The sequence below is a fragment of the Ochotona princeps genome, chromosome 3, assembly GCF_030435755.1.
Source record: "Ochotona princeps isolate mOchPri1 chromosome 3, mOchPri1.hap1, whole genome shotgun sequence".
Classification (NCBI taxonomy): domain Eukaryota; kingdom Metazoa; phylum Chordata; class Mammalia; order Lagomorpha; family Ochotonidae; genus Ochotona; species Ochotona princeps.
In genome coordinates this window covers 48,122,913-48,144,180 of record NC_080834.1, presented here as the reverse complement: position 1 = coordinate 48,144,180, position 21,268 = coordinate 48,122,913, and positions in this window count along the sequence as shown.

Here is a 21,268-nt window from a genome sequence, read left to right as displayed (position 1 = left end):
AGCAATTAAGTTGTGGCTTAGAATGCTGTATCCATTTTAAGTGTGCCTGGTTGAAGTTCCAGCTCTTCTAAACCCCCAACTTTCCTGCTCATGGACAACCTGGGAATCAACAGATGGTGGATTGATTACCTGTATCCCTACTACCCACATGAGAAACCAAGATGAAGTTCTGGGAATCCGGCTTCAGCCTGGCCCATCCCTGACTGGTATGGACATTCCTGGGCATCTCTCTATGTAGACATTTTTAAAAATCTGTGCCTTTCAACTAAATAAGTAAATCTTTCCTTAAAAATGCAATAACCCATATGAAGTGAAATTTTATATATTTTTTCCCTTCAAATGTTTGTAAACCATCTTTCTACTTTTTATTTTGAATAAAAAAAATGCAGTGAGTAACAGTTTGATTGCTAGCAAGGTTCAGATTCATGCACCACCTTAGTTTGGGGCACTGCTTATTTAGGAAACCCGTCAAATGAGATTTTAAATTTTTGTTACCACAACCATCATTCCCAGCACAGGTTATAGCTTGAATTTCTCAGCTGTAAGTATTCTTGTACTTATAATGGGTTACAGGATGCAGTTTCCTTTAAACTTCCTTTAAACAGCAAATTCTGCCTCCCTTCAGTAATAATTTGTCAAATTATTTGTCTAAATTTTATAAAAATTTAGAGCAAGTCAGCTCTTTCTAAAATCTAGTAGATTTCATGCAATTCACTTACTAATTTCTTCAATCACCAGCTTGGTAGTAACCACTTACCGTCTCCAATTTTTCTTTTATTAGTGGGTCAGGATTTTTGTGGAAGTGGAAGTTTTGGGGATATATGTTCAAACACATTTTGTCCATAATTTTTGTCCTTATTCTTTAAGATAATATTAATGACCATAGTTTTCATTTCAAAATCATTTTGATCTTTTTCCTAGCAACTTCTATTGTCTGTACAACTCTTGTAATGTTAAAGTAAATGGCACTGTCATAATAAACTACCCTATAGCTAATATATTAAACATCAAAAGTATTAAGAATGGGGCCCAGTGCATTGACTCAGCTGGCTAACCCTTCATCTCCAAGTGCCAGCGTCCCATAAGGGCCCGGTTTCATATCCTGACTGCTCCACTTCCCGTCCAACTTCCTGCTTATGACCTTGGAAAGGCAGCAGGTGCGTGGGAGATCTTGACGAAGCTCTTGGCTCTTGGCTTCAGATGGGTTCAGTCACTGCAGTAGTTTGGTAAGTGAACCAGCAGATGGAAGATCTTTCTCCGTGCTGTTTCTGTAAGTCTGCCTTACAAATAAAAATAAGTGGATATTTTTTAAAAGAATATTAAGAATGCAAATATTGTGTTTATATATATATATATAAACAGTGTAGATTGGTAACTGGAATTTTCCTAACAGTTTTAGCTTCAGTGTCATAATCATATTCATTGCCTTGCATTCTTCTCAGTCCAAGTAGATGAAAATATTAACTGTTCCATTGAATTACCATTTTTTATACTCCTGTTTTGATTGGATGAAGTCCAGGCTTACTACATGACTGATTCTAAGGTTTCCCACTGAGGATTTTCTGGAGAGTAATTGGATCCACTATTCCATGGATGCCAAAATTTTTCTATTTTAAGTTTCTTTCTTGTTTGGATCCATTCCAGCCTCAAATGATCTCCCATACAAGGGTACAGCAAATACTTCTGTGACACTTGACATTATTCATTAGAACTTCAAAGCTTTTCTTCACTGGCTTTTCACATTCAGCATCACAGATGGAAAATGTAATACCCACACTTCCCATTTTTCTGTAGGTCACATTTTTTTGTTAAGGAAAAAATTGCAAATTTTCAACCTTAATCATTTTTATTTTTCAAGTGATATATCTAGGAATGTGTCTTCATTTATTTTTCTTAGAACTCACTGCAGCTGCACATTTCAATACTGAAAAAAAACCACCTTGGAGCTTTTATTTGACAATTTTCTCCATATCATTCTCTTCGTCTTCTCTTTCTGGAATTCTAGGTAGTTTGTTTTTGTGACCTAAACTATTCATCCTTTTAAGGGTTTTTCAACTCTTTGTTTAATTACTCATCCCTATCCTCAAAAGTTTCCCTCAAAATTTTTTAGTGTTGTTTTGTCACCCCTCTGGTTTCGTTCCTTGAACAGTTCACTTGCAGCACTGTCCTGGGGGGGGGGGGTGGGCACTAGGAGTACAAGCACACTGACTGTAGCAGACATAAATCTGATACAATCTGATACAGCAACAGGGAGAGTAGGAGTGGAAAATGAAAAACCTACTTGTGAGATTAGGAGATAATGTCACTGACTTCCAAAATAAACAGTGAATTGTGGGAGTGAGGCAAAATTCAAATGCCATAGACTTCTACTAAATAAATTACCAAGCACTGTTTTCTTGGATTTCTCTAGCAACATCTCTGTATACTTTCTTTCTCTCTCTCAATCACCTGTCTTACACACACACACACACACACACACACACACACACACATTAATTAGTTTCCATAAGCTCATTGGACTTATCCCTATTGACCCAAGGTGATAGATTCATAGACTGATTACTGATCAAGAAATCCATTGATTTCTAATTGATTTATTATAACAAAGAAAATTTTTCTCCAAAAAGTTTGTAAATACACATTATTTTATGTGCCACTCCAATTTCTACAGACAGGAGTCCTCTGTTTAAATTTAACCTAGTCTATTGTCCTAAAGAGTTTGAACTACTGGGTCAGGCATGGTTACCTAGCAGCTAAAGTCCTTACCTTAAACACCAGAATTCCATCTGGGTGCCAGTTCTAATCCCGGAGGTCCTGCCTCCCATCCAGCTCCCTGCTTGTGGCCTGGGAAAGCAGTCAAGGACAGCCCAAAGCCTTGGGACCCTGCACCCGCACGGGAGACCCGGATGATGCTCCAGGCTCCTAGTTTCGGAATGGCTCAGCTCCAGCCATTGTGGTTACTTGGGGAGTGAATCATCGCATGGGAGATCTTCCTCTCTGTCTCTCCTCCTCTCTGTATATCTGACTTCGCAATAAAAAAAAATAATAATAAATCTTTTTTAAAAAAAAGAGTTCGAATTACTACAATGTGACATTTCATCATTTGAACCAGCATCATGGTATAGTAGGCTAGGCCTCTGCCTGTGGTGCCAACAACCCATATAGCCACTGGTTTATGTCTTGGCTGCTCCACTTCCAATCCAGCTCCCTACCTGTCACTTGGAAATACCGCAAAGAATGGCTCAAGTCTTTGGGCCCTTGTGCCCACATGGGAGACCTGGAGAAAGTTACCAACTTCAGAATGGCCCAGCTCTGGCCATTGCAGCCATATAAGCAGTGAAACAGTCGATGAAAGATCTGCCTCTCCTTCTCTCTGTGATTCCTCCTTTCAAATAAAAACAGAAGTAACTACAATACTATACACACATAAAGAAAAATGAAATCCTAGCATTGGCAACAAAATGGTCCCAACTGAAGACCATTAAGCTTAATGAAATAAGCCAGTTGCAAAATGACAAATATTATATGTTCTCTCTGATATAATACAGTCTTCTATGCAAAGTACAAAATAGATATAAGTAATCAAGTATATATGTATAGTCTCATACATAAACTGTATAACAGAGACTAGCATACCAGAAAGTAAAGGTAAGTTGCAGTATACATCTGCTCCTAAATAAAACGAGGACTCCGCTGAAACATTTGCACACACCTTTGCAGGATGATATTATTTTTTTCACCTTTGCCTATATCTACCATACCATGATACATTTAAATAGCAAAAAGCTAAACTTGTTACTAGGAAACAGTATTACTGTGATGACTAAGGGGAAAAATTGAATGGATGGGAAAATGGGAATGATGGAAAGGGAGAGGTAAGGAGGGAGGAATCCCTATACCTACAAAATGATATCATGAAGAATAATAATTTTTAGAAATTTTAAAATACAAGAGGACAAGATGGCCAGTCAGGTAGGAAGGTGTAATCCTGAACAGAGAGAGGGTGGAGAGAGAAAAGCAGGTGCTGAGCAGAACTGACAAAGAAAATCACTGCATTGGATGAGTGGAGCTTGCAGGAGGAGGCCTGTGGAAAGAAAATGGAACTGTGTGGATGTGGAAAAGCTGGAAACTGTCAAAGTTGCTGCCCAGAACCCCAGAGGATGGTGAGCAATGGGAAATCAACAGACCAGGACAGTGGGCTTTTATACTTAAACAGGAAAGGAAACTGACTAATTGGGCTCTTATGGGATTCCCCCAAAGAGGGAACGTAGGACTAGAAGTCAGAGCAGCAAACACCATCCCCAACACCCATGAATGGAGATGAAGCTGAGTAAAACTCTACAGTCTGCAGAGCACCTGCAAGTCAGTGCAGCCATGCTATAGCGGAACAAGTCATCACGGAGCAAGCCAACCAAGAGAGGGATCCCAGAAAGAAAAGTGGTGGGCATGGTCCATGCCAGACCAAGAGGTCCACACTCTATACCCTCTGAAAAGATGCCAGAACTACGCAAGAAGAGGATGTGGGAATCAGAGGGGCAGCGACTGGATTTGGACCATCGATGTGAGCACTACCAAATAATCAGGAGGTGGAGTCCAAATGAGAACACGTAAACACTCTGTTGCATGGATGCCGATGCCTTTGAGCACATGCAAGGTAAAAGACTGCAAAGATAAACACTGCAGCAAATAAACATATGAAAAAATGCTCAAGTTCCCTGGCAATAAGGGAAATCCAAATTAAAACATCAATGAGGTACCACCTAACGCCAGTAAGACTGGCCCACATGAATAAAAGCACCAACAACACTTGTTGGCGAGGTTGCGGGGAAAAGGGAACCCTACTCCACTGCTGGTGGGGCTGAAGGCTGGTACAGCCTCTATGGAAATCAGTATGGAGAATATTCAAACAACTCAAATTCAACATACCGTATGATCCAGCAATAGCACTCCTAGGAATATATCCAGAACACTTGTTTTATGAGAAACCAACATGCACTCCTATGCTCATAGCAGCACAATCAGTAATTGCAAAAACATGGAAGCAACCAAAATGCCCATCAACAGAGGATTGGATAAGAAAGCTATGGTTCATCTATTCCATGGAATACTACTCAGCTATTAAAAAAAACAAAATGCAGTTCTTTGTGGCCAAATGGGCCCAACTGGAAACCATAATGCTAAGGGAAATGAGCCAATCCCAAAAGGTTAAATACCACACGTTTGCCTTAATTTAAGATGATATGATGTTATGTATAACATGTTATGTTTTGAATGTTATATGTTGCGTATAAACTAAAATTGAAGTATAGGTGAGGTGGTCACAGAAGGTGACTGGGAACTCGCATTTACTTTTAACATATTGGTTACTCATTACTACGTCAATTAATTCCATAATGATGTAAATTTTTGCTGATGGTATGTTGGAGCTTTCAATTGACTGGGATGATACTCTGCTGGCTCTGTCTTCAGACCAGAGAGGGTATACCTAAGAAGCCGTTGAACTTGACTGGACAATAAGATGCTGGACTCTATGTTTGGCATATGCTTGCAATGGGGGAATCTCAACTGAACTTGAGCTGTGGTTATGCAACTAGGTGGAAGAATCCACCATGGTGGGAGGGTTTGGGGAGGGGTGGGGAGAACCCAAGTATCTATGTAATTGTGTCACATAATACAATGTAATTACTGAAGTTAAATAATAAATAATTTAAAAAAAAAAAGATAAACACTGCAGGCATGATGGGAGGGAACCAGAGAGGGAGTGTAGGCTCATAAGCAGACATATGTAGATGGTGAGTGTCCTTGAGTATGGGTGGTGAGAAAAAGTAACACTGCTGTAGTCAGGTGTGCAGCTCTGTGACTTCACATTCACTCTGGCACCTGCCTCAATGCTTGCCCCAGTGTTAGCAGCACCAGGGGTTCAGTAGCTCCACATTGTGCCAAGTACCATAGTGGAAGTCCCAGATGCAAGGCACAGGTCCCTGCCACTGGGTAGTATAAACAAAGAAAAGTCCACTTGAAGTCCAAGGAACCCCCACACATACACAAAACCGTACTTTCCCTTGCTGTTATCTTTAAGAAGTCGCACTGCTTGTCTGTAGAAGACACAAGGTAGTCCAGACACGAGTCATTCACCAACTAGAGCAGAACAAGAAAAGATCAAAGATCAGTACAGTTTAAAGTTGCAGCAGTAGCCTCCGCAGCCCTGGACACAACTGGAATCACTGATGAGGAAAAAATGAAGCAGATGAAAGTACAACCATGACACGGGAGCACCCAAGAGACAGAGGGGCAGATGGGGTAATGTTGGCTGTGGAGGTTGAGGCGCAATCACAGCATGGAAATCTGAGGCTGAAGCTCTTTGGAGGGTCTGGCACAAATGCCAAGCCATCATTCTGAATCAAGAGCAAATCGGTGGAGTGCTAGATGGCAGACCATGATGCACATGGAAGACATTGTAGCTCACTGGGGCCTGCAGAGAACATTTGGTACCACAGCAGACAATGGAAACCAGAACATATGGACAACTACCTCAGCCAAACAATGACGGCAAATATCTGGAGACTATAATGTCAATGGTGTCAGACAATAGACATTGGAAGTGATTCCTCATCCGTAGATAGATGAGATGTACAGCATTCCAAAACTATCACATCTGCCTGGACAGAACCTTCGGAAAATAAATCATCGTGACCCTAGGTTGATATCGGCTGGCCTTTCCCCACCCTTGGGTATTGGGGTGGTAGGGAGGGTGGGTATGCCTGATCTCCTTATCTCTCCCCTCCCCCAAGAAATGCGAAAAAGATATAGAAAGCTTAAGAACAAAAAAGATCAAGAAAGTGAAGAGGCAATCAACTTAATAGGAGAAAACCTTCGTGCATGACACAACAGATATGGTACTCATATCCAGGATATTCAAAGAGCTTCAGAAACTCAACAACAGCAAAACAACCCTATTAAGAAATGTGCAAAGGAAATGAGTAGACATTTTCAAAACAGCAAATTCAATCTAACAGACACATACAAATCAAAACCACATTGAGGTTCCACCTAACTCCAAAGAGATTGCCCTACATATAAAAATTTTCTTACTACATCTGCTGGTTAGGAAGTAGGGAAAAGGGTACCTTACTCCACTGTTCATTGATTTTATCCCCTGTTACGTTGCTAAATTAACTGCACTGCTGATGGGAGTATAGGGGAGTGCAGCCATTATGGAAATCAGTATGGAGAGTGCTCAGACAATTGAAAATTGATTTAAAATACAACCTAGTAATCCCACTCCTGGGACTATATCCAAATGAATACAATCTACATCGAAGAAGGCCATTTGCATCCCTATATTCATAGCAGCATAATCCGCAATAGCAAAGACAGGAAACAACCCAGATGTGTGTCCAAAAAGGAACGGATAAAAAAAAACGTGATACATCCATGGGATTCTGCAGTTTGCAACAAAATGGTTCCAACTGGATACGGTTATGCTGAATGAAATAAGCCAGTTGCAACTGGTGACCATTATGCTCAAAGAAATCAGCCAGTCTCTCTAATATAAGGTGACATTGATGTAAAATAAAAAACAAATAGATATATAGGTAAATGCATATATACATATATTCTCATAAATGATCTTTACAATGGAGAGTAGCATACTGGGAAATGAAAAAGTGCTTCAGTATACCTCTCCTGAATAAAACTGTTAATCTTACCTTGACAAATCATACTAGATTTTCTTCCATTGCCTATACTTACAATGTCGTGATTCACTTAAATGATGGAATGTTGGAATTGTTACTGTAGCAGGACTCTAGTATTCAAAGGGGGACATAGGTAATGAATTTTCAAGTAAATGCTATTAATGCAACCTCACTGATGTCCACACCTTGTTGGTTCCTACCATCCTTTGTCCTATCCCAGAAGCCTCTGATGATGAGTGCTACCAGTATGTTCAGCTCTACCATCCCTGAAACAGTAAGATGCACAACAAGTGGTACATCTGGATTCTAACCCCCTTTAAATTTAGTACTTTTTAAAACATTATTTTGAAGAAATAAAAATACAAACAAAAATATCAAAACCTATGAGATATAACAGAAACAGTATTGAAAGGGTTATTGAACTTGTATTTTGTAAGGAGATTGCCTTATATCAGAGAAAATGTATGATCCTTGCCTTTCGGGGATTGATTTATTTTTTCTCTTATTAAGTTCTTCGCTGACTTATAGGCCATACAGTAGCATTTTCATCAAGATGGTTTTTGATTTTTTTCATTTCTTCAGCGACACATTAGTCATTCAGTAGCATCTTATTTAATTTCGTGTTGTTGTAAATTTTCTGTTTTTCTTCCTGTTGTTGATTTTGTGTTATGGTTTTTAATTTAACGGGATGCATAGTAATGGTGTAATGGAGACTACCATATCCAGATGTGAGGATACAATGCAGTATGCATCTCGCTACTTTCAAATCAAAGATGGACTCCCAATTAAACTGTTAAATATGTCTTGACAATAGAATGCTGGACTCTCTTCCATTCTATACGTACAATGCCAGGATACACTTAAATAGCAGAATGATGGAATTACAACTGTTTATTAAGGGCTATATTATTGTAATAGTACAGGGGAAATCAGTGGAGGGAGACACACTTTGGAAGAAGGTAAGGGAAACCCCAGAGTCTGTGGAACTGTATCATTAAAAAATAATTTTTAATGATTTATTTGTTTTCATTTGGAAGTGAGATTTACAGAGAGAAAGATCTTCCAGCCACTGGTTCATTTCCAAAATGGCCACAAAGGCCAGAACTGAGTCAATCCAAAGACAGGTGCCAGAAGACTCCTCCAAGTCTCTACACAGGCACAGGTACCCAATGCTTGGACCATGCTCAACTGCTTTCCGAGACAACAAACACGGAACTGCATGGGAAGTTGAGCAACTGAGACATGAATTGGTGCACATATGATATGCTGGCACTTGGAGATGGAGGATAAGCTAGTTGAACCATCATTTATTATGATGGCCCCTAAATTTATTATTTTTAAGAGTTATTTATTTATTCAAAATGTAGAATGACAGAAGAAAGTCAGTATTTTCCTTCTGCTGGTGCACTCCCAAAAGTCCAAAGCAACCAGGATCCAGGAAAGAAAGGTTTTCTATTTTTAAGGACTCATGAAGAGATTGGTCTTATGAAAAATCACATGAGGTGATTTCCCAATGTTAAACTGTTTAAATTATATACAGAGGGCCCGGTGGCGTGGCCTAGCGGCTAAGGTCCTCACCTTGAACGCACCAGGATCCCATATGGGCGCTGGTTCTAATCCCGGCAGCTCCACTTCTCATCCAGCTCCCTGCTTGTGGCCTGGGAAAGCAGTTGAGGACAGCGCAATGCATTGGGACCCTGCACCCGTGTGGGAGACCCGGAAGAGGTTCCTGGTTCCTGGCTTCAGACTGGCGCAGCACCGGCCGTTGTGGCTCCCTTGGGGAGTGAATCATCGGATGAAAGAGCTTCCTCTCTGTCTCTCCTCCTCTCTGTATATCTGACCTTGTAATAAAATAAATAAATCTTAAAAAATAAATTATATACAGAGAGGTGCTTTGTGATACAAGAAAAGATACTCGCATATGTCAGGAATTAGGATGTGGATATGTTTAAGGGACTATTATTCTGCCTACCACAGCAATCTTGTCACTTCAACTTTCAATCACTAAGACTTTCTTAGTAATTTAAGTTACTTTTATTGATTTGTTGCATTGGAATAAACAAAATCAGTCTCACTATCATAATTTTTGTGTTTAAGAGTTAAGGAGAGAAAACATAAATGAAGCAGAATAAGGAGCATACATTTTTGGTCTATAATGTCTACATTCCATAATAAGGTGACTGAGTTGGACTCCCAGCTCCCAATGCAGCTTCCTGATAATGTACATTCTGAGATGTACCAGGTGATGGTTCAAGTACCTGAGTCCTTGCCACCACACAGACACTCAGATCTTGTTTCTCATCTCCCATCTCCTAGTTTCAATCTGGCCCTGCTCTTGCTGATACAAGCATTTGGAGAATGAAGTAACGAACGGGAGAGTGAGCTCTCTCTCCTCTCTCTTCCTCTCTCTCTCTCTCTCTCTCTCTCTCTCTCATAAATAGTTAAGAAAATAGAATAAGAACTTACCAGTGCAAGTCTCAGAAACTAATAGAGATGAGGGGTCCAATCATGTGATAGTATAGATTGAATCGGTGCAGAATAGGCCCTCTCAAAGTAACACACAGAGAGTGTATTTTCTGAACTTTGGGGAAAGATAACACCAGCCTGCTTCTGCTATGTATGTTGTGCAAGCAGATGATGCCTAAGTCTCATTTTTCACATAAATCAGATCAAAGAGTTGAAGTTGTCCCTGAGGAAGCTGGTTAGCTAAGACCTCTGCAAGCACTACAGTCTCTCATGTGACTGCAACCAAGGTGTTGGACCATAACGGAATCATCTGATGGCTTAACTGGGGCTCTGACACTTATCTCCAAGATTCCTGATAACACACCAAGCTGTTCACCAAAAGCCTCAGTTCTTTTGTCCATAGGACAAAATTGCACAGTAAATGAGGCCTAGAGAAAGAGAGAAAGTAAAGAATGTATTAAAGTTTTCAATTAGTTAAATTAACTCTCACAATCTCTTGGATAGCCAGTGGCTCCACCTTAAATATTCTATAGGCAAAAACAGAAAACAAAAAATCAAAACAAAATAAAACAACAAACCAAAAAGCCACACTCAAGTCAGTAGGACTTCCCACAGTGAAGAAGTCTCAACATCATGTTCCAACCACTGACACTGAACACTAAAACACAGAATCTGCCCACTGATCCCCTTAAAATTCATGGAGTCATTGCCTGCTCAGACAAGAACGGCACATAATCCTCATGTACCACTCCTCCACATCAAAACCTTAAGCACCTCACTGGCTAAGTCAGTATCTGTGCCCTAATGTAAAAACTGTGAAATTAATTTCTGTTTTCTATCTTAGGGAATATAACTCCCCAATGTAATATAGAAATTTTTGCAAATTAACTAAGTATTCCAAAGATGCTAAATAATAATGTTTAAATATGTTCATTAGACTTCAACATTTAGCTTCCCCAAATCAACTAATACCTCTTCTATATTCAAGCTTGGAAAATAGTAAAAAACATAATTGTTAACATAATGGAACTATCTTTCCTATATGGGGGAACCACAGCCACAGAACACCCACCCAGGTAACATGGTGTGGCGATGGCATTCTCAACAGAGTATTGGAGACAATTATGATGAATTTGCTCATTTAATAACCAAGCACAAGCATATAGAGGGAGGGTCCAGGGGTATAAGCCTTAGGGTAGTAACAATATTTCTATTGGCTATGAGTATCTATTACATATTATAAGCCTAGCCAATCAGTACAGCTGTCACATACTTAGCCAGGTGGCACTGTGTAGCCCACGACAACTTATGTAACCTATCCACATTCTGGAGTTGTGTACTACAGGATTATGACAAGCTTACCACAAGATGGGTATGGGCCTGTATAGGCAGGGAGAGGAGACGTCCAAACTACTGTAAAGTGCCCAAATTACCAGAAGAGGTTGAAGGACAGTGAAATACCTGGACAACCTTGGGCTTCTTGCCAACTGCATGCGTCCGCAGAGGTCTCAAGGTGTTGTCAAAACAGGAGAAGGGTCTCAAAGTTTTTGCTGAAACCAAAAGGGGATCTCCAGTCTCTAGACATGCACCAAAACCATGTCCCTGCTGCCCCTCACACAGGCTAAGTAAACTAACATCTAGCCTGACAGTTAATCTCCCACATTCCTAAAATTGAGAATGTGTATGCCTCCCCCAATGAAAAAATCTTTGGAAAGATTTTTCCATTGGAAATCTTTGGAAAGATTTTTCCATTGGAAAATTTTATCCATATGCACATATTGCATCCCTAGAAAAATAGAAGATTTTTTCTCCTCTTTACTTTTATTTTACTTCACCTAGGCCCATGATTCCACATGAAGCTCTTAGTGCAATGAAATCAGATTAACATCATGGGAGAAAATGAAACCAAATTAACAGCATGAAAGTTAACCAAATTAACTTTCAAGTGATTAGGTGAGGCCCAATCACATTAGGGAAAGCAATCTTATTTACTAAGTCCAATCTATTCAAATCTTAATCCCATCTATAAACAATCTCACATACATACTCAGAATATAGATAAAAATTATTGAGTGGGCTCTGCAGTGACAATGACAGCCAAGGCATCTCAGCCCCAATTTAAAGTATCTGAGTCCAACTCTCAGCTCTGCTCCAACTCCAGCTGCCTGCTAATGCAAACTCTGGCAGGCAGCTGTGATGAATTAAATGCTGCATTCCTGCAACTCATGTCAGATGGGTCTGATGTTCTTTCACTCAGTTTTGGCCCGAGGTAGGGGCCATTGAATCTTTGAGGGGTGAGCCAGCAGACAGGAGCTCTCAGTCTGTCTGTCTCTCTCTTTCTCTCTCTCTTTCTCAAATAATAATTTTTAAAAATGATGCATTGTTGCAACTCATGCAACAGATGGGGACTGAATTTCTTTCAGTTAGTTTTGACCTCAGCTAGGAGCCACTGGGTTTTTAAAGGAGTGAGCCAGCAGATAGGAGCTTCCAGTTTCTCTTTCTCTCTCTCTCTGTCTCTTTCCCAAAAATAATAAAATAAATGGCATCAGGGGCCGGATTTTGGTGCAGTAGTGGCAATGCCACTTGAGGTACTAGCACTCTATGTCAAAGTGTCTACATTCAAGTCCCAGATCTTCTCCCAGTGCACACTTTGTAGAAGTCATGGAGCACTTTTGGATCCAGAAATGTCAAAACCATCAAGAAGATCACAACTGCTCTGAACAACTCAAATCCATTTCACCCAGGTTTTATCTAAGCCACCACATCATTGCTTCTGTAGAACAGAAGAACCCCTCCTCCACCCTATCTGCTTACAGTCTGATCATTTTTGTGCTCATGCCGTGGTTCTTTGGATTTCATATTTTCCTTATTGCTTTCTAAGTCTAGCTGAATTACAGTCTTAAGTCTATACAAAATGAAAACCAAACAACAAAGGTAAGCAGCATGTTTTTTGAAAGTTTATTGTTAGAGGCACAGTCTAACATTATTCAAAGCCTAGGGTCTGGAATCAAACTCTTAAGTGTTCTTTTCCAATTTAGCCATTCTAGGTTTCTTCAGTGGTAATTGGTGTTAAGGAATGCCCCTAGCATATGATTACAGGAAAACTAATTGAAACATTTCATATCAAACACTTACCCCTATTTCTGACATAAGAATGGTACATAATAAATGTAAGCTATGACTACAACTGCTATTCCTACTGCTGTTTGCTTTTACAATTTTATTACTAAAGTACTCAAAACCTCTTTGTGCAACTGAAAAAGCTGTCTCTGTAATTTCCTGCCACCAGATGAATATATCTTGCCTTGATCACTCTGATCTTCAAAGGCTGGAGTTTGGGACATTAAATGTAGTTCTTTGATAAGCACTCCCTGATTTAACATTAATTGTTAATTCCCCTATTCCATCCCTCCCCCAAAAAAATCTTTTTTCAAACTATCTAAACTGAGCTTAAGTAAACATTCCTAGATACTGAAAACAATAATGTTTTTAACTGTAACAAACCAAACGCTTAAGATACAATTACCCTAAGCATTTCTACATCAGCTTATTCTCAGGGGGCCCTTCATACACACATACACACACATACACACACACACACACACACACATACACACACACTCTTGAACTCACATCTTGAAACATTACAAATAGTATCTTAAGCAGTTCCTATTTTAGTTTCTCATTTTTTAGTATACTTTTTGTTTACCATGACACAGTTTTGTAGGCATAAGGTTTCTTTCCTTCCCTTTCCCTTCCTCTTTACCCATTTTCCCATCCCACTATTGCTCCCCAAATTATTATCACAGCAACAATTATAAGATTAACTTTCTGCTTTTTAAATGTATCAGGACATGCAAGGTATTAGTAAATGTAGAAAATCTAATATCATGCTTTACAGGTATTAAATAAGTACGTATTTTAAAATGAGAGTCCTACTTTTATTTGGGAGTGGAGATGCATACTGCAACATAACTTTACTTCCCACTGTGCTAGTTTCTGTTATACCATTCATCTGTGGGAATATACTTATACACTTGATTACCTATATCTCTATTTTGTAATTTGTCTAAAGGCTGTCCTATGTCAGAACGAACATATGATATCTGTCCTTTTGAGACTGGCTTATCTCACTAAGCATCTCGTAATGAGACCATTTGGTTGCAAATGGTAGGATTTCATTGTTCTCTTAATATCTGAGCAGTATTTGACAGGATAGATAGATTTACCAGTTTTTTTATTTATCTGTTGATGGACACCTGTGTTATTTCCATGTCTTTGCTATTGTGAATCACACTGCTATGAATACAGGTTTACAGGTCACTCTTCCAAAAGCAGATTTCATTTCTCTTGGATATAACCCCAGAAGTGGGATATCTGGGTTGCATGCTAGATCAATTTTAAGTTGCTTGAGCACTGTCTATACTGATTTCCATAGTAGCTGCACTACCCTACGCTACCACCAGCAGAGGAGTAAGCTCCCCTTTTCCCCACATCCTAACCAGCAGGTGCAGTTAGAAGATTTCTATATGTTGATCATTCTCACTGGAGTTAAGCGGAACCTCAATGTGGGTTTTATTTTCATTTCCCTAATAGTTATGCAGCCTGGGCATTTTGAGGTGACTATTAGTCATTTGAATTTGCTCTTTCAAAAAATTTCTGCTTGTGCCCTGCGCCACTTTTTAACAAGGTTTTTGCTTTGCTATTATTGAGTTTCTGAAGCTCTTTCTAGATCTTGGGAACTAGTTCCCTATCACTAATCTTCAGCAAGAGAACTGAAAATAACCCAAGGAAAAAGGTTAGTCTTTTAAACAATTACTCTTGAGATAATTGAATACTAGCTTGCAGAAGCAAGAAACAAGACCTGCATCTTCCACCTCATGTGAAAATCAACTCTAACTGGCTCAGGGACTTAAATCTGCATCCAGACACCATCAAATCACTAGAAGAAAATGTAGGCAACACTCTAGAAAATATAGGCATAGGCAAAGACTTCTAAAAAAAGACACCAGGGCCTGGCACGGTGGCCTAGCGGCTGAAGTCCTCGCCTTGAAAGCCCCGGGATCCCATATGGGCGCTGGCTCCAATCCTGGCAACTCCGCTTCCCATCCAGCTCCCTGCCTGTGGCGTGGGAGGGCAGTCGAGGACAGCCCAAAGCTTGGGACCCTGCACCCGCGTGGGAGACCCGGAGGAGGTTCCTGACTCCTGGCTTCGAATCAGCACAGCACCGGCCATTGCAGTCACTTGGGGAGCGAATCATCGGAAGGAAGATCTTCCTATCTCTCCTCCTCTCTGTATATCTGACTCAGCAATAAAAATAAATAAATCTTTAAAAAAAAAAAGAAGACACCAAAAATAACCAAATGAGATTATATCAAACTAAGAAACTACTGTACAGTAAAGGAAACAGCCACTAAAGCAGACAGGCAACCAACAGAATGGGAGAAAATCTTTACACACTAGTACTCCTCCTATTACTTACAAACTTTTAATTATAAATTAAATATGAAACTCCAACGATAGCCAAGGACCCAAAGGCGGCCAAGGCTCAGCTCTTGTGGCAGTCAAGTAGAAGCTTGGTTCGCGCAGGGAACCCAGGCTGTAAATGCAGACTGAGACCTGCCAATCTTGCTGAATAGTTTGGCCCAGAAATGAGCGGAGGAAGAACTCAGACTCCAGGTGGCAGCACAGTGGCCGGACAGAACTCACAGCATACAGATCAGGTGCTGTTTGTGTAATGGGCAGAGTGTGGAGTTGAGGAAACAGCCTGAAATGGGCTTATTTCTGCTGATCTCACTGAGCTGATCCCACGGGGAGGGCAGCACCAGCTATGCATCCTGCAGGGTCTGTGTGATCTCCAAATCTGAAGGCCAGCAGCCCCAATTCTCCAGCAGTGTTCTGCCAAGTGCCATCTTGTGTAGTGAGGCAGAGAGTGCAGCTTTCAAGGAATGGCATGGAGTGGGCTCAGTTTTAGCTAATTGCACTGAGTTTAGCCCATAGAGAAAGCAGTGCCAGCCTCGCATCCAGCAGGGTTGTGTGACACCCAGATCTGACGGCCAATATCCCAGGACCTATGTCAGTGCCCCACCAGATTCCATCTTGCACAGAGGGGCAAGGACCCAGAGGTCAGGAGGAGCAGCAGTAACTTGTGCATGCACTAAATCACTAGAGCTCAGATGCTGTTTTCACAAGACCAGGCACTATTTAAAGGAAGGACAGCTGAGCTGATCAAAAGCTCAGCTGCGAACAAAAACAATCCCAGCTAGGAGCAGGGTACAGGCTCCCCAGAAAAAACAGTTCCATCATGGCACCCTAATGACTCCAACCAAAATACCTACAGGTGGCACTCAATTATTGGCCAGCACATGCTGACAAGACCAGTGCTGCCACTGACAAGCCAGTTATTTAGAACAGCTGGTGTATTCATTTTTTTAGACTCTCAACACATTTGATTTTATTTATTACTTTTTAAAGTCTTTGTGATTTTTTTAACTTTTTCCATTTTTATTATATTTTTGATAATCTTTACATAGTTAATTAGGGTAAAAAGGTTCAAGGGCTATAGAAAAGTGGGTAAGACTATTATTTCCACATTATTTCCTTCACGTATCTGAGGTAAAGGGGGATATTGAGGCAGAAGCACCCAAGTCTCTCACCCGCCCCAGGTCCCAGATGTGGAGCATGCTCCAAGGGTCTTGCTCAAGTGGTTTTGATAGTTCAACAGTTCTGAATCACTGGCAATCTCGCAACTCCAAGCACGATGAGGTTGTTGAAGAATCTACAGATTGACATAGTCCATCTTAGAGTCTCCATGTGCCCAATTTTTCACTGCCAACATATAGCTGAGGTGGTTGATTGACTTGTTCTGTCCTCTTTCCTTTGATAGTTAGGGTTCTGAGTCTGGAAGCTTGATTGGGGGGATCCCCAAAGAGACTTTGTCTGAGGTGTTCCCAGACCAGATTCTGATATGTACTAGCAAGCACAGGGTCTAGTACAGTCCATCGCCCTGATCAGCTGGTTGTTGCAATTGCTGGGTTGGTTCTGTTTCCATCCCTGTCTTCCACTGGAACCAATGATTGTTGCAGTCTAGTCTGACTCTGCCCAGCACATACTCGGCCCTTGCACAAACCAATGTGGGCTGCAGCCTAGTCAGAGCAGCCCACAATAACCCCCACCAGTCCCGCCCCTACCCTGGTTTGCCAGTATGTGTGGCAGACTAGTCCAGTCTGTCCCACATCCCGTTCGGCTCTCATACATGTCGATGGGTATTGAAGCCTTGTTCCATCTAACCAGCTCAACTATCCAGCCCTCATGGATGTTGTTGAGTGCCTCTCTGTCTAGCCACCCCAGCCCCTGTCCTAGTTTTCATGTTCTCCAGTGGGAGTGGTAACCCAAGAGGGAGGAGCCCACTATTTCCCTCCTAGGTCACTCCCACTCCCGGATTTTGCACTCTCCAGGTGGTTCTGTGGTTTAACTTGACAGAATTAGCTCCAGGTAGCAGCTTCTGCCAGCTGATGCTGCGGCTAAGTCCAAACAACCCTCATTCACTCTAATTTTAGTTTGTACCTGTAGGAACAATCAGCTCAGCCTGGCTTTTCCCTGATCTGGGCCACATGAGGTCCACAGGTGGTGTAGCCCTGCTTAGTCTGGTCTGCCCCCATCCCAGCTCACGCTCTCCAGTGGGAGTAGCTGTCCAGCAGGGGAACCCCCTCGTCCATATTCCCCCTGCCAGCTCTGCCCCCTCCCTTCCTGGTTCTCACGTGTGCTGGTTGGGTGCTGTGGTCACATCCGGTACAGGCAACCTCACCTTGGGCTTCCATATTGTGCACTAGTTTTTGTCGTGACCGAACATGGCTTGACCCACACTCCGTTTTGGTGCTTGGATTTGCCAGTGGATGACATGAACTGATTCAGCCTGGTCTGCCCCCGACCCATGCCAAATGTGTGCCAATGGAAAACTGTCTATGGCCTGTTCTGGGCTGTTTCCTATCATGCTTCTTGCACTTACCTGCTGGGTCTGTGTCCTGCCAGAGGAGTTGGTTGGTGTATTCCTAATCCAGGACACTGATTGAACATAAAAAATTGACTTATAGATCTGTAGGTAATACATCCTAGAAACCTGCACTAAGGAGAAGAATCCGCCAACCAGAATTGCCATGACAAAAGGTGAGAAACAGAGGCACTATGAATGTTACTGAAGACTCTCCAGCAAAGGAGCAAAAGCCTTTACCACACTCAGAGTAAACCGAGGAAGACACTGAGACCCTAACCCTGACTGTGATCTGATACCATTAAATTACTACAGGAAAATATCAAGGAAATTTTTAAAGACATTGGCACAGGCAGAGACCTCTTGGAAAAGATCCCAGAAGCACAATTAAATCAAAAATAAGCAAATGGATTATATTAGGAAGTTTCTACACTCAAAAGAAATAAACACTCATCAAAGTGAATAAGCAACCAATAGAATGGCAGATAATATCAGCAACTTATGCCAAGAATTAATATCCAGGTTCCATAAAGAACCCAAGAAATTCATAACAACAAAACAAACCATCCAGTTTTTAAAAATGGACAAGGGGGGCCCTGCGGCATGGCCTAGCAGCTAAAGTCCTCGCCTCGAACGCCCTGGGATCCCATATGGGCGCCGGTTCTAATCCCGGCAGCTCCACTTCCCATCCAGCTCCCTGTTTGTGGCCTGGGAAAGCAGTCAAGGAGGGCCCAATGCATTGGGACCCTGCACCTACGTGGGAGACCTGAAAGAGGTTCCTGGTTCCCGGCATCGGATCGGCACACACCGGCCCGTTGCGACTCACTTGGGGAGTGAATCATCGGACGGAGGATCTTCCTCTCTGTCTCTCCTCCTCTGTGTATATCTGACTTTGTAATAAAAAAAAAAATAAATCTTTAATTAAAAAAAAAATGGACAAGGGACATGACCAGGCAATTAAAGAAAAAAAGTAGTTGCTTTTAAAGAACAGATATTACAGAGCAAGAAGAAGAGACAGAGAGGCCTTCCATCTGCTGATTCATTCCCCAAGTGGCCAAATAGCCAGAGTTGAGCAGATTTTGAACCAAGAGTCAGGAGCTTCTTTCCAAGTCTCCCACAAGAGCGCAGGGACCCAAGGACTTGCCCCATCCTCTCTTGCTTTCCAAGGTCATAAGCAGGAAACTGGATGGGAAGTGCAGCAGCCAGGACAGGAATCAGTGACCGTGCGGGATGCCAGCACTGCAAGCAGAGTATTAACCTGTATGCCACTACTTCAGCCTCATGGATAGGCAGTTTAAAAAAAAAAAATACAAATGGCCAACACACATTAAAAAAAGTTTAGGATCTCCAGTCATTTGGGAAAGGCAAATAAAAACCACCATAAGGTGGTTATCACTACATTTAAAGTGGCTATCATCCAAAAATGGTGGAGATATGGAGGAAATTACCCTAAATCACTGTTGGTGGGAATTTAAACCAGTAAAAATGTTATGGAGGACAGTTTGGAGATTCCTCAGAGATTTGAAAATAAGGTTTACCCATCCACCCTTCTCCTGTGGTTACCCAAAATAAATGGAATCAGAACATGAGGGAGTTATTTGTACATCCATGCTTATTGCAGCTTAAGTCACAATGGCTATGATATGGAATCAATCCAAATGTCCAACAGATGACTGGATAAAGAAAATGTGTCATACATATATATATACACACACACATATACACTATTGAATACTACTCAGTCGCAAAAAGAATGAAATCCTGTTTTTTGCAACAAAAAGTGTGCAGCTGGCAACCATTATGTTTAGTGAAATAAGTCAGTTTCAAACAAATGTGATGTATTTTCTCTGATATGTGGCTGCTAATAACACTCAAGCAAGGGTAGGAATTGAATGGTCACTTGGTATCAATATTGTCATTTTTAGCCCATCTTTCTTCTCCAGTAAATGAGTTCTTGTAGTCTTTTTACTTTTTAGTTGTGTAAGATTGATTAGTTAAAAATGTAGCCTGTGGGACCCAGCGGCATGGCCTAGCAGCTAAAGTCCTCGCCTTGAAAGCCCCGGGATCCCATATGGGCGCCGGTTCTAATCCCGGCAGCTCCGCTTCCCATCCAGCTCCCTGCTTGTGGCCTGGGAAAGCAGTTGAGGACAGCCCAAAGCTTTGGGACCCTGCACCCGCGTGGGAGACCCGGAAGAGGTTCCTGGTTCCCGGCATCGGATCGGCGTGCACCGGCCTGTTGCGGCTCACTTGGGGAGTGAAACAACGGATGGAAGATCTTCCTCTCTGTCTCTCCTCCTCTCTGTCTATCCGGCTTTCCAATAATAATAAATCTTTTTTAAAAAATGTAGCCTGTGAATACAGCCTGTGGATTAAAATGATGGCTATGCAAACATCACTGGAGAGAGAGAAGGGAGGGAGCAGTATGGGGGGCTCAGGGGAGCATGGGGAGTATGGCTGTCTTCCTGGAGCCATGCCTGAGAGATTCATGGAATCTATTATTTTTTAATTAGTAAAAAAAATCTAAATAAATAAACCATAAATTATTTTTTGAAAATGTACTTCACCATAACTCATAAAGTAAGGAGATCTGCTTATAGAATGTATGTTTATATACTGTGGAAAAGGGACCAGTGAAGCAGGGTTGAAGAACTAGATCAGAATGATAGATGGAACGACGCCCGGAGAAACGGAAACATTCCATAGTCCAAGTATCACTTTCACATTTTCCAGGAAAATGACAAACAATCAGGGTGCTGGTCATTGTTTGGGTGCTTGTTGGAAACGTGATTCATACCTGTGGGAGCAGGAAGTAAAACCAGTGCTCCCAGTGAAAAGTCGGCAGCCTCTCTGGGTGACGCCCGTGGGAGTTTCAATTTAGAAGATAATAAACCGGACTAGCCACATAGCTTATAGCCCAATAGTTTAAAACTCACTGCTAAATTAAAAGCAGGGTGCCTCACTGAGAACTTATGGATCTCAAGAGAATAAAACCATAGCTTTAAAGTTATAATAAGCACATGGCCCTTTTGTGTAGTGGGGTCTTATTGCATGCCTAAAGAGCTGTCCTGGCCAGAGGTCACAGGTAAAATGCTTCTTACATATATACTGGTAAAGG